The 12,647-nt window shown below is 44.7% G+C and overlaps 1 protein-coding gene across 2 annotated transcripts in view; it reads right to left on the bottom strand.

Moving 5' to 3' along the window:
* Positions 1–12,647, bottom strand: part of LOC148326359 (pre-B-cell leukemia transcription factor 1) — a 58,142-nt gene that overhangs the window by 13,645 nt on the left and 31,850 nt on the right. The window lies entirely within an intron of this gene.

Genomic DNA, 12,647 nt, shown 5'->3' with positions numbered 1-12,647 from the left:
AGTTCTAAACTGAAGAGTCTTGACGTCCGACTCATAAAAACAACAAACAATCTAATTTGATGATCTGAACCAAAGAGCTTATGGGCTCGGGAAACACTTTTCGAGTGCATTTGAAAGGCCGCATGCAGCATGTTGTCAAGCGAAAGCGGCCCCTCAGTCTGACGCCTGCTCGCACTCACGCCGAGGTGGGAGCGCGTTTGAACCTGTCGTCACACGCCTGCGGCCCTCAACTAACACTTGGCTGGCATGACGAGGAGGGCCAAGTACAATCACGACAAAGAAGAGAGCGCCGAAGTGGGCGTGCGCGCTGCAAGTGCGCCCGACAATGCACGCTTCCAAGCGACTACTCTTGGAGCTAAATGACACCGTTTTATTGTGTAACCGTACAACCATACAAGAGCAGGATGAAATGGATCTTTTCTTTACAGAGAGAACTTTATAATGGTGAGAAGAATCTGCGAAAATCATTTACTTTATGCTGTCTTATGTTGTAATGTGTTAATTTATATATATATATATAAAATCGTAATCGTGCGATTTTAAAAGTGCCAATATTGCCCGATTTTATCGGCTGGCCGATGAATCAGTCGTGCCCTATGCCACACCCTAATAAGGACGATTTTAAAAGAATAAAGTAATTCTTGCCGAGATTATGAAAATCCCTCTGACAATCACAAAAAGGCCGAAATATCAAAGCTGCACACAGCTCACAATCCCAATAATCAACATATCGTTTGACAAATACTCCTCGAATGTTGTCAGTCAAAAGTAACTGCTACGTTTATGAGGTCAGCTTGTGTTCATCGGCTGTCACGTGACCAAAGTGACGAGAGCCATTTATTGTCCTGCCTCTTGTCGCCACCAGAAGGCTCCCTCAGTAAAGAAGCCGCTCAGCCCGTCTTCCTGCCAAGGTGCCGAAAAGAGAAAAGGCGACCAGGTGCAGCCCTCCATTATATCCGCTCGTCGTCAAGGACAAAGACATAGCCGGCGCCGCTCGTCCGCTTTAATCCCCGCCGTGTTTTGAGCACGACAGTGTGATATGATAAGCAGCACATCCTGAAGACGACGATGAGGGTAAATTGTATTGTTCTCCCGCCGCGGCCACTCAGAGGGGCGGCGCTTTTTGTAATGACGGAGTCGCCCCTGTGACCTTTGTGGCGAGCGGGGGGGGGGGGGTCCAGATGGAGAGCTCGTCTGCCCTCTTTTCTTCTTCTCTCCTTATCCCCCCCCCCTCCGCCTTCCTTCTCTTTTTCTCCTCAAGCAATATCATCATCCATTCGCATCAGCTCCAACACGTGAGCAAGCTCGACTCGAGAGGCAAATGTCAATGGCCATCAGACGGCTGGAAAAGGTCAGGAGTTCACACGGGGGGAGGCGCACACACACACGCAAGCGTTGGTGTGCGTTGGCAGACATTTTTCCATGTGAATCACACCAGCGGCAGGAAACGCTCGCCAATTGGATGCTGACAAAATAGCAACACATCCCGAGCAGAAGGGGGAAATCTAATGAGCCCGAGAGTGATTTATTAATTCCCTGCCTTCCGACTCCCAGAGTGCATGGCTAAAAGCATGAAATGGATTAAATAAATACAATTAATAAGGGGGAATCAAACAATCCGCTGCGCTGCGTATAATTACCCTCGCCACGGCCATCAGCTTTATTTATTCCCGTTGGCTAATAGCGAAGGAATCGATAAGGCCTTAATGCTAGTCAGAGTGCGCCTTGTGAACTCTGCAACCGCCGCGCGTACATTAACATAATCACCTGACACAAGCACAAGTGGCCCTATTACAATACATCACATGCGCGCGCTTGCATAATAGCGTAGAGAGCCTTTTTATTGTGCCGCTCCATACTGCCTTTATTTCATAGGGCCGTCGCACAGATTAGGATCTATAAAGGGAAGATGGCCATCATCTCATCTTGATCATTACCGACAGACTTAATTGAACAATGAGAGGACACGTTCCCCTCTTTCTCCCGCCCCCCTCCTCCTCCTCCTCTTTGCTCTTGTATAATAGCCTCGCCCCCCCTCCTAGCATGCAATGTGGGGCAGCACTTCCACCCGCCCCCCCCCCCCCCCCAAAAAAAGGCATCACATTAAAAATGAATAAGCGTCATAAACAATCCTCCAGCCATATGCAGGAATAATGAATGGAATTCTAAGAATAAGCCTTTGTTTTGCTTATTGACAAAACTAATTTCTGCTGCTTTACTCCCTTAAGAGCTGGCTGGCATCCACCGCCGCACTGCCTGCTGTGTGCAGACAACGGGAGCGTAAATAAACAGGCCGATTAAGCCACCCACACAGGGAAGCATCAAGGTACTCGGCGCGTACACACACACGCAGCACGGCACTATAGCGCAAGGCGAAAACACACATTGGCCGGGCAACCTGCGTGCAGCCGCCTCCACGCGAACGCCTTTAAATAAAAACATGTTTAATTAACGATATTGAAGCACGGTGTCACAATTAGGAAGACGTACGGCCAAAACGAGGCAGCGGCCGTGATGGAGCCTCCTCGTCTCGGACTGGCAGCAGGCAGCCGAGGCTGGACTGGATCCATTTCCCATCAATAGAGTAATGCAATATACTCGGCAGCAAGCCGGCGAGAACGCCTTTTTGCATCCTTCCTCGCCGCGCTCCCGTCCCGCTCACGTGACCCGGCGCTGGCTGTGCTTTCTATTGATTGTGTGGGCACACGTCATCTAGGGTTTCAGCAGTTAATAAATCAGGCCTGCTCCTGACACAGCCGCTCTGCAAGTGTGTGTGTGTGTGTGTGTGTGGGCCTGTCACGGAGCAGTCAGCAGGAGTGAAAGCGACAGCCACATGATAATGTAACATCACCACCATTCATCGCTGCCACGCAGCATTCTGAGACAAAACAACAACCTAGGAACCTGGAGAAGGAAGGAGGCGGGGGCGAGTGGGGGGGGGGTTGCAGCGTGTGATTTACAGCAGACATGACAAGTATCACTAATACAAGTCCTCGCCTCCGTGCTCCACCGGGGAGTTCAGCATCCGCTCATCTGCATTTGCTACAAGCACGCGCGGCGTCATCCCTCAAAGTGACCCGCACTGGGACCAAAACTACACTCAAGATAAGCCAGGCTATTATCGGTGCTGGCAGTTCGGTGACGTTTGGATGTATGCAACTTATTGTCTGCGGAAGGGCGTTAAACGAAACAAAATGAAAAAAATAAATAAATAGACAATTTTGCTGCAGTCCAACCTTTGCGACGATTGTTATTATTATTATTTTTTTTTTTTGCCTAACCAAAGATTATAATGCAGTTTTGATTGACACGCTCAAACAGGCATTAATGTAACGATATGTTTGTCATTTCAAATATTTTGCCCCCTTTTAATGCCATGAAACAAGCAAAATGTTACGGGGAAATTTTTCCAGCCGGACAATTCCAAAACTGACAACCTAAACAAATTTGCAATTAAGTTTGACATAATCAGGATTTGAGACGAAAAAAAAAAAATAACAAATCGCCCAGCCGATTAATTTGATATTTTTATGTGTACTAAATACAACAGTCGTGTTTAATTGGCTGACCAAGATATAAAAATAAAAAAAAAATAGATTTTATACCTAAAACAAAAAAACAAACAATTTTTTTCCTCTGCCGAAGAAAATGTCGGAAAATATTTTTAAATATTATGATGTATTTTTTTCTTGTGCAATGGACCCATTGAGATTCACAATAATTTATTATCGTAAGAAGCAGCATTGAACACCCCCACTAACACACACACACATTGACCCACATACTGAAAGCAAAATACAGTGCATAGAAACCAAAAGAACACTCAATAAATCCGCGCCACATTAGATCCAAATTTCTATTCATGTCTTTCAACTGACTTGAATTGAATCTTTAATGACGAGCCATCTCCAAAAGTATTACGGGCACACAAAAACCTCCGGCCCCCCAAAACTCGCCTGAAATGTCCTGAAAATGCAACATAGCAGCAACCCGGATGTAGATTTGTGGTTTGTGTCAATGGACTCTGGGGAGCGTCTCGTGGCCCAAAATGTTCCCTCCATCACCAGGTAATGGAAAACTGTACAGGCTCAGTACACAAGGGCACAGTCATAAAGTCGCTCGAAAACAGCTTTATGTTTTATCAGCCATCTCGAGTATCATGTGCAGAAAGGGAGCGTTGTCTCTGACACTGGGCGGGTGCGATGGGGGGGGGGGATACCAAGGACGAGGAAAAACGCCTAAGAAATGCTTTAGGGACAAGGAGCGGGTGGGAGGCGGGGGGGGGGGGGGGTGGAGGAGACTGGGATGGCGCAGGCGAGGAAGGGGAGAGAGCGACGGAGGGAGAATGAAAGGCGAAAAATAGAAATGGAATAGGAAAGCGAGGTGTCAATTAAAAAAATGAACCCCAGTGCATTTGGGAGGTGACAGCTGGTGGGAGACGAGCTGACAGGCGTCACATTAGGCGGATTTGGTGGCCGTTCCCCTCATCCCCTCCCCTTTTTTTTTTTTTTTTTTTTTATTCAACCCTGCACCCCCCCTTCACCTCCCCTCCATTTGCCTCCTTCTCGCCGGCTTTCTCCGCTGATGATGGGTACTTTTGCATGCGTCTGCGAGCGAGGCAAGAACTCAGCTTGGTGTTTTTCAGAACAAGTTCCCCCCGCAGCTACTCCTAATAACGGTAATTATCGTCATCATCCCGGGCCTAAGCAGGCCAGTTTGAGGCCCGAGGGGCTGGCCTGATAATGAGGAAGCCAGTGCCAGAGGAGAAGACCATTCAGAACACCGCCTTGCCACCATAGCACTGCACTCCAATTTACGCCCCCCCCCCCATTAAAAAAAAAAAAACCTTCATTAAAATAATTCATTGTTACAGTAGTATATAGACTAGCCCGCGGCTGTCAGTCTTTCTCAAGGTGTCTTGAAATAAAGATCTCAGAGTCGGTCGGTGCTGTATGAAGTCCTCGGGCCGCACTGGAAGCCATGGATGAGAAAATCACAAGCCGGTGTAGACAAAGACGGCACAGCAAAGTATCGCTCACTCATCTGACGGACGGCGCAAACTTCTTGATGAAAGCATAATTTGAGAACTACGCCCTCACGTTGGAATTCTCATACACTGAGAAGTATTGTGCGCAAGATCACACATTTGAAGACCAGGACGCACGAAAGCGACGTGAACATCAGAAGACTTAAGAGTAGTTTTGGGACACTCGAAAAGTGTGAGTGCGGATTTTTGTTCGTCTTTGTGTGCCCTGCGATTGGCTGGCGACCAGTTGAGGGTGGGCCCCGCCTACTAGTGATGTGAAAATGAAGCTTCATGAACCAGTTGTGGTATTTTTGAGTCCTCTAGATGGCACTGTTGGTTGAAATAAAGGGTTTAAAAAAAAAATGGCTTTCAGGCCAATGTTGAACCGAGAGCGCCCTCTACAGGAGTCCAAAAATATTACAACCGCTTCATGAAGCAGATTTCAAGCTTCGTTTAGCCATCACTACCGCCTACTGCCCGAACACATCTGGGATTTCTCCGTGAGCCTCGTGAGAAGAAGCGTCTCAGATAATGGCTGGATGAATTTTGCTGGGTCATGAGATACAAGACGCCCCAACAATGCAAACATTTCCCATCAGTTTCCAGTTTTGTTAGAGCTCATCTATTGTTTTGTTGATCGTGTCCTGTCATCGCTAAGACGCTTGAAAATCGTAAGGTGTCGGACCGACTCGATACCGGACCAAGAATTTTGGGAGTCGAGACGAAAATGAAAAACAATGATGAGGTTTAACGTTAAAGAGCAATCTCGCATTCTTTTAAATATATTTTGAGAGCCCAAAATGAATAAGGGGAAAGTCTGGGGAATATATTTAATTTTCAAATGCTATTTAAATATTAAGAATATTATTTGCAAATTAAATGAAGTACCTAATATTGTGGACTGCCAACAGAAAATAATCATAAATCACGCACTCACAATTTTGGAAGGCATTCAGAAACCTCAAATCTGGAGATCCGATGAAAAAAATTATATATAAATGTTTTTGACTCCAGGTAAGATTAACAGTTTAAAAAAAAAAAAATCCCACTTGCTTCTGATTGGCCGTCTACCAGCAGCCTGCCGAAGGGAATTGTCTCGATACGACTTGGTGCTGCGCCAGCCAGTCGATGATCACATAAAGAAATGTGTGACGGAATGATGTCAGCTTGACGTGGAGGAGAAAAAAAAATAAAAAATGGAACTAAAGCATTCATAGCAATCTCAAGACAAGGAGGAACAAAACTTTTTTTTTTTTTAGAAAAGTTCATCACTTTGTTTCAAACTTTGCCACTGCTACTTTATTGCGGCGTCAAACGAACGCGATTATGACTGCAAAGAAAACCGGCATGATTTATATAATGCGGTGGATTTGTCTCGCGTTTGCCGATAAATAACGTCTAATCAAATGTCATCCGGCGCACTGACGCTGAAACCGAGCGTTTATTGACAGATGGCGAGGCGTTGCACGTCGGCGACGACGGTGGTGGCGGTCCTGCCCTACAAGCGTCCCGGCGCGGCGGGACGAGATGCGGAACAAGCGGCCCCGGTAACACCAGCCGCCTCACGCCTGTGTTCCTGAGCGTGGCACATTTCATAAGGCTCCGCTCTTTGACTGGTGATGAGTTTATGCAAAGGTAATTAACAGTAATTAATCCTTAATTACAGCAATTAGCAGAGTCGCAGTAAATTAAGCCACATCTGGAGGCATGGCACTGAGCAGGGGTGGGAACGCTTTCTGACAATGGGTGGGGTGTGCAGGGGGGGGGGGGGGGGGTACTGAAGCTGATGTTCTTGTTCCGCTCTGCCTGGTGGGCCCGAGTCACCCAGGTGGTGACCCGGTAGGCCTCCTCAACCGCGTGGTGGTGGTGGTGGGGGGGGGTGTTATGTGGGAGAGCCCGAGGTTCCGTTCTGAACATCTGAGGGAGAAAGGCTCCCTCAAGATAGCGTGCAAGGACGGCCGCCATATGGCCGCCGCGAGACGACATCGCTCCTGGTTCTGCTCGGCTTAGCTCGACAACATGCAACACGCGTTAGCCGACGGGGGTAGGGGGCCGGTGCGGGGGAACTGGCTGCCGTTCAAGCTCGCCTTGCTGGAAGCACCAAAGTGGAAACGTCGCTCACTGGGGGAAAGGACGGGGAACGGTGATCCGGAAAAAGCCGCTCAAACGTCTGGAGACGGAACCCTTCATTAATGGAGCAATCAATCAGTGGTTTGTTTAGGCATCCTCATATTTAATGTTGTGCTTTCAATGCTCATGCACACATTCCAAATTTTGTCTAATCGCGATTGTCCTCCTCCGAAAGAGCATCTGTTGTAGTACCAAGACTGGCCTGCGAGAGGCAGTATGGTGCCAAAGAGCAGAAAGGCGCAACCAATGGCTGAGGAGTTGGCGGAGTGATTTCAGAGTGCTAACAGCCACCTTCAAATAACAACCTGGTACTTTCCGAATTTCTATCAATAATCGCAACCATCCATCCATTTCCATTCCATTGGGAGAGAACACAGGTGTATTGTTTGCCAAATAAAAAACAACTTAATTCAGCGCACGCGAGGCATGCAGTCTACAAGGGGAAAGGATTCACTGGAGTGCACGCAAAGTACGTTTAAAAGGAACTCCACATAAGGATGATGTAAAGTTGGCCGCTGAGGAATCGGCACTTGGAGAACGGTAAATTCAGTTCTATTATAATTCAGGGAGGGATTGAGGCTCGCTTTTATCATATTCATCAATGAAATACAAAAAATATTTAACACGCGTGCTCCGAGCTAGATCGAATCCACCACCTGCGCCAAAACTTAGACCTGCTTTTTTTTTTTTTTTTTTTTTTACAAAATGCATTTGGAAACACATTATTCTTCTATTAATGAACAACACCACGACATCCCCCCCCCCTTTTTCCCATCCTGCAGGCGTTAATGGTCGTGTGTCCCAATACTTTTGTCCATCCAGCACTGCGTGTCTCATCCGGCGTTCCGCTCCACTATTTAAAACGATTGTGAGTCATTATTTGCATGAGCTCGTGATGCATTTCATTTCCACCAGAAGCAATAGATTCCATGATGACAATGCTCCTCTCTATGAGGCACAAGTGGTCACTGAGTGCTTTCAATGGCATGATAATGATGTTAGCCTCATGCCAATTCCTCCTCGGTAAACTGATATGATCCGATTGCCTCGTCTATATATAGACATGTTCCAAATGCAGCCTTTATGTGTAGATGTCGGTTATTTCCAGCACGCGTCCCTACAGATAAAGCCAGATACAATCGATTCTTGTGCTTATTTCTGAGCTGTCATTAAAAAAAAATAAATAAATAATAAAAAAAAAAACTTCCACAACTTCAGATCACAAAACCGCAAAGCGACAAAGGTCACCGTTGTTGTCTCATGACGCAGCAAACAGATCAGAGCTCTGTCAATGCTGTGTGGCTGTATGAAAAGCTGCTTTCAATGTTGAATAAGTTTACATGACTTTTAACTTTTTTTTCGGGTAACTAGAAAAATCCCCCGTCCTGAAATCTCTGGAAAAGCCTGTAGGTCACAGTCACAGAACTGTACTGTATCTTATTATTTTTATTTTTTTTTTTTAAATGATAAATAATTTAGTTAAGAATCGGTCCGTTGTGTAACTGAATGGGCCCTCTCATGTTGCGCTCGCTCTGTTTTTCGAATTAGCTGCTTAGAGACGCTTTGCTTAGCGTGCGCATGAAATGTTTTTTCAAACAAGATTGTTGAATTGTTTGTTGTTTTTGCATTGGAGTTTGCGCCAAGGCCTGCGAGGTCACAAAGACAAGGCATTTAATGACTAATCAATAATAAATCAAATACAAAAAAATATATTTTGGGGGAATCAAAGCCTGGAAATGTGAAATATGCAGAACAGCAAATTTTTACTTTTTTTGTTTATTTTTTTTTATTATTTATTTTTTTTTATCAGTGATGCAACAATTTTTCTACATTTCAAATCTGACCTTGTTTGTCATTGTTGCAAACAAGGCATCCTCGTTTATTTCATGAGGGTGCATGCATGCATTTATCTTTCGAAGCGGTATCACGCACTGCGACTTATTGTAATCCAAAATCTGTGCAATGTTAAACTGTACCCTGGAATGTCAAAATGTTTTAAAATAATAGAATTTGTTGACGTTTTAGTAAAGAAGACTTAGCATGGTGCTTTTCTAATCTTGCACACAGTAAAAAAAAAAAAAAAAAAAACGAATACTAAAATTAACTACAACCAAACGAAAACAAAGCGTTTTTGAAAAAAAACTAAATCTAATAAAAACTAATAAAAACCACCCAGAAAACTAATTACAACTAACACAATTTAAAAACTAACTTGAATTAAAATTCCAAAACTATCAAGACACAGAAGTCAATGTGCAATCGTGCCAGCCCAAAAGTTTCCCGTTGTCTAAATATTTCAAGACGTGAAAGATTCTCTCCTGTAGGACATTCCGTCCACGCGTTCAGACACACTCGCTGCCGATGGTTGCATTTGTCACGGAGCCTCGCATCAAGGCACAAGCGGTCCGAGCAGCTTTGCTCTGCTGCGTGTGCACTTTGTTTGGACGCTGTCACAACTGCACAAATCCCAGCGAGGTCCGCAGCCTTGCCTTGCCTTGCCGGGCCGGGCCGGGTTGGGCCGGGCCGGGCCGCTCGCCAGTGGGAGTGACGCAAAGTGTGCCCCTCGCTGTCAGCACAGAAAAACAATATGAGGGATCACACTCCCATTTGGTGAGAGCGAGCGAGTGCGCGCGCTCGGCTCTGCTGGCTTTGAGCCATCACTTCCTTGTGGGATTTGGATTTGGATTAAAAGACGAGTCGAGATACTTTGAATATATTACTGAACAGCGCTGTAGAAATGCAACATGATTTTATTTGGTGGGGACGTTGCAGCAAAACGAAAATGCTTGTGAGTAAGAAGAGAACACCAACAGTATAGATATTTTTTTTTTTTTTTTGCAAATGAAAAAGTGTATTTTTTAAACTCATTTAATACCATTGACGGCTAAAGACGTCAAAGATCCATTTTATTTATTTATTTATTTTTAACTCAACTGGTAGTGAATGAGTTAAGCAACAAAAGGAATGAGTTTCGGCGATCTTTTAACAACGGAAAAAAAGTCGACTAGGCTTTACGCCGAGCTCCTGATGTCATTAAATTATTTCACGATGCATCGTTTGTTGATAAATTTACTGATTAGGTACATCAATCTCATTGATTGATACTGTGTGGTCAATCACTCATGACAAGACGTTCACAATCCCACCTTATTGGCTGCTGGTTTTTCAAAATAAAATGAGTGAAAAATGTTTTGACGGTGACTCTAGAATAAATAAAACTAATCCAATGTTTCACATTGTACGAAAAGGGAAGTGTCATGAGAAAATGATGCCACAAAAAGTCATTCGATTTGTTGCAAGTCGCTAAAAAAAAAAAAAATATGCTCGAGAGGTTAGAAAGTCTCGAAAAATGGCAACAAAGTGGCAAAATTACCACTTGCCTCGCCACATGTTTAAGCTCCGCCCCTGCTTGTCATGCTAAGAAAGGTGTGATCAACCCCAAAACTGAGTGAGTTCAACAAGGGAGTAACCGATAGATATTAAGTGTGCTGTAATTTATCTTTTGAGTCAGACACCTGGGAACTGTCTTCTTTTAAAACATCCAAATATGCATACACGGACCGTTACAAGAGATTTTTTTGCTTTAGGTGGATCAATAGCAAACTGTGAGATATACCGTAGCTAACCATAAAACACATCCTGATATTGATATTTGGTGAGCCAAGGTGCAAGTAGGAGGTCGGGAGGGTCAAGCCAGCGCAAATAGTTCAGGCTCTAACGTTAACCGTGACAACGCATGCGAGTGGGCCGGGAGCGCCCGAGTGTGTTTACAGCAGAAGTAGTGGTCCGAGCAGTCTAAGTGACCACTCCACCCGCGGATGAAGCCAAGTCATTAATCGCCGGCCTGTGGGATGGTCCCACTGTAGCAGAATCGCGGGTCATGGGGAGCTCCTGCTGTCAGTTAGCAGTCAACTGTGTGTGTGTTTGTGTGTGTGTGTGGGGGGGGGGGGGGGGGGAGTTGGAGTGGCACTGCAGTGGGGGAGTGCGTTTTTTTTTTTCTTTTTTGAATGTGTCATTTAGCCCGCAGCTAGCAAGAGCATATAGCACAGAGGAATTAATGCATTAATGCAAACACCAGCGTGCAAGTGCTAGACGACATCTCAATGAAAAGCATATCGGCTCCTCCACTGCAGATGAAAGCGCCTTTTTTTTTTGCCCTAAAAGCACAGGCTTGATTTTAAAAATAATCAAAAAAAAAAATCAAAAAAAAAATCAAGACGAGGGTTTATGAGAAGGCTGCAAAACGCTTGACTAATCAGACAGCCCCGTGGCATCCGTGGCACATGACAGAATATCCCTTTCATATAAGACAAATGCGCGTCTGCTCGATGCACATTCGAGCCACGTTTGACCCATTTTCCAGACACAAACCGCAGGTTAATGTGTGGTAAATCTGCATGTGTCTGTCAATCTGTAGACCTCATATTGATTTCTCAGCAGTGAGGAAAAACAAGCCGGCCAGCTCCAAATAGAGAACAAAGAAATTTACACGGCCACAACAAAATATTGTTCAAGACATAATACGCATTTGCAAACCTCCCCCCCACTCCCGTATAAACAGTTCTAAGGTTTCGTATATGAAATACACAACAGAGAAAGAATTACAGCATACTTTACACACCCTATTTATTGTCTTGTTGAATTTATTATTATCTTTTGTATTGTTTTGTAGGAATTGACTCATCGAAGTTAAATGTATGCCCTGCCCCATTCACGGCTGGCCCAAAGCCGACTCTGACTTTCGTAACATGAAGAAAAGCAGAGACCAAAAGTGAGCACCCATAAAGTCAATGAAATTATTTTCACTGGCGGAGGCAGCACTTCCTATCCTAAACCACGTCAGCAACTTCAAAGAGCAATCGAGTATGTGCCGTTAACATAAGCAAATTTTGCATCCAACAAAACTCAGTGCAGCTCTGCTTACCTTTTGGTTTTAACTCATGGGGGACGCGTGTCAATCCAACGGAACGTTACAGCTTTGCATGTAACGCCAACATTCGAGTTTGGGTTTTAAACTTGACACCATTTTAAAATTGGGCAGGCAAATTGGTACGTTTCTTGAATCTAGCGAGCCAACGTAAAGGCTCACCTTTCACAACAAGAAACGCTAATCCATTCCTTTTGACACATCTTGGCACTTGATTTTGGAGTCAGTCTGTCCTCCATCAAGCAATTCCAGTTGGTCCAAAATGCTGCTTCTTGTATCCGAACTGTAGGAGGGAGCAGATAATTCCAATTTTTGCTTCCTTCCATTTTAGAATTATTGTATTTGTCTTTAATCCTTGAAATGGTCTGTTTTTATGTTATTCCTTTATTCTTTTCACCGTCTTTGTTTTTATATGTCTTTTTTTACTTCGTGCGCAGCACTTTGTATGCAGCTGTGGTTGTTTTAAAGTTCTCTCTGAATAAAGTTGAGTGGAGTATTCAATTAAAATCAAACAGCCTTGTTATTCTCCTGGACGATGGCTTATTAAATGTAAAAATGCAAATC

The sequence above is a fragment of the Idiotropiscis lumnitzeri genome, chromosome 12, assembly GCF_059441095.1.
Source record: "Idiotropiscis lumnitzeri isolate Australia: NSW breed Sydney's pygmy pipehorse chromosome 12, RoL_Ilum_1.0, whole genome shotgun sequence".
Lineage (NCBI taxonomy): Eukaryota > Metazoa > Chordata > Actinopteri > Syngnathiformes > Syngnathidae > Idiotropiscis > Idiotropiscis lumnitzeri.
The sequence above is the reverse complement of the archived record's forward strand: the minus strand, read 5'-3'. Positions and strand labels throughout refer to the sequence as shown.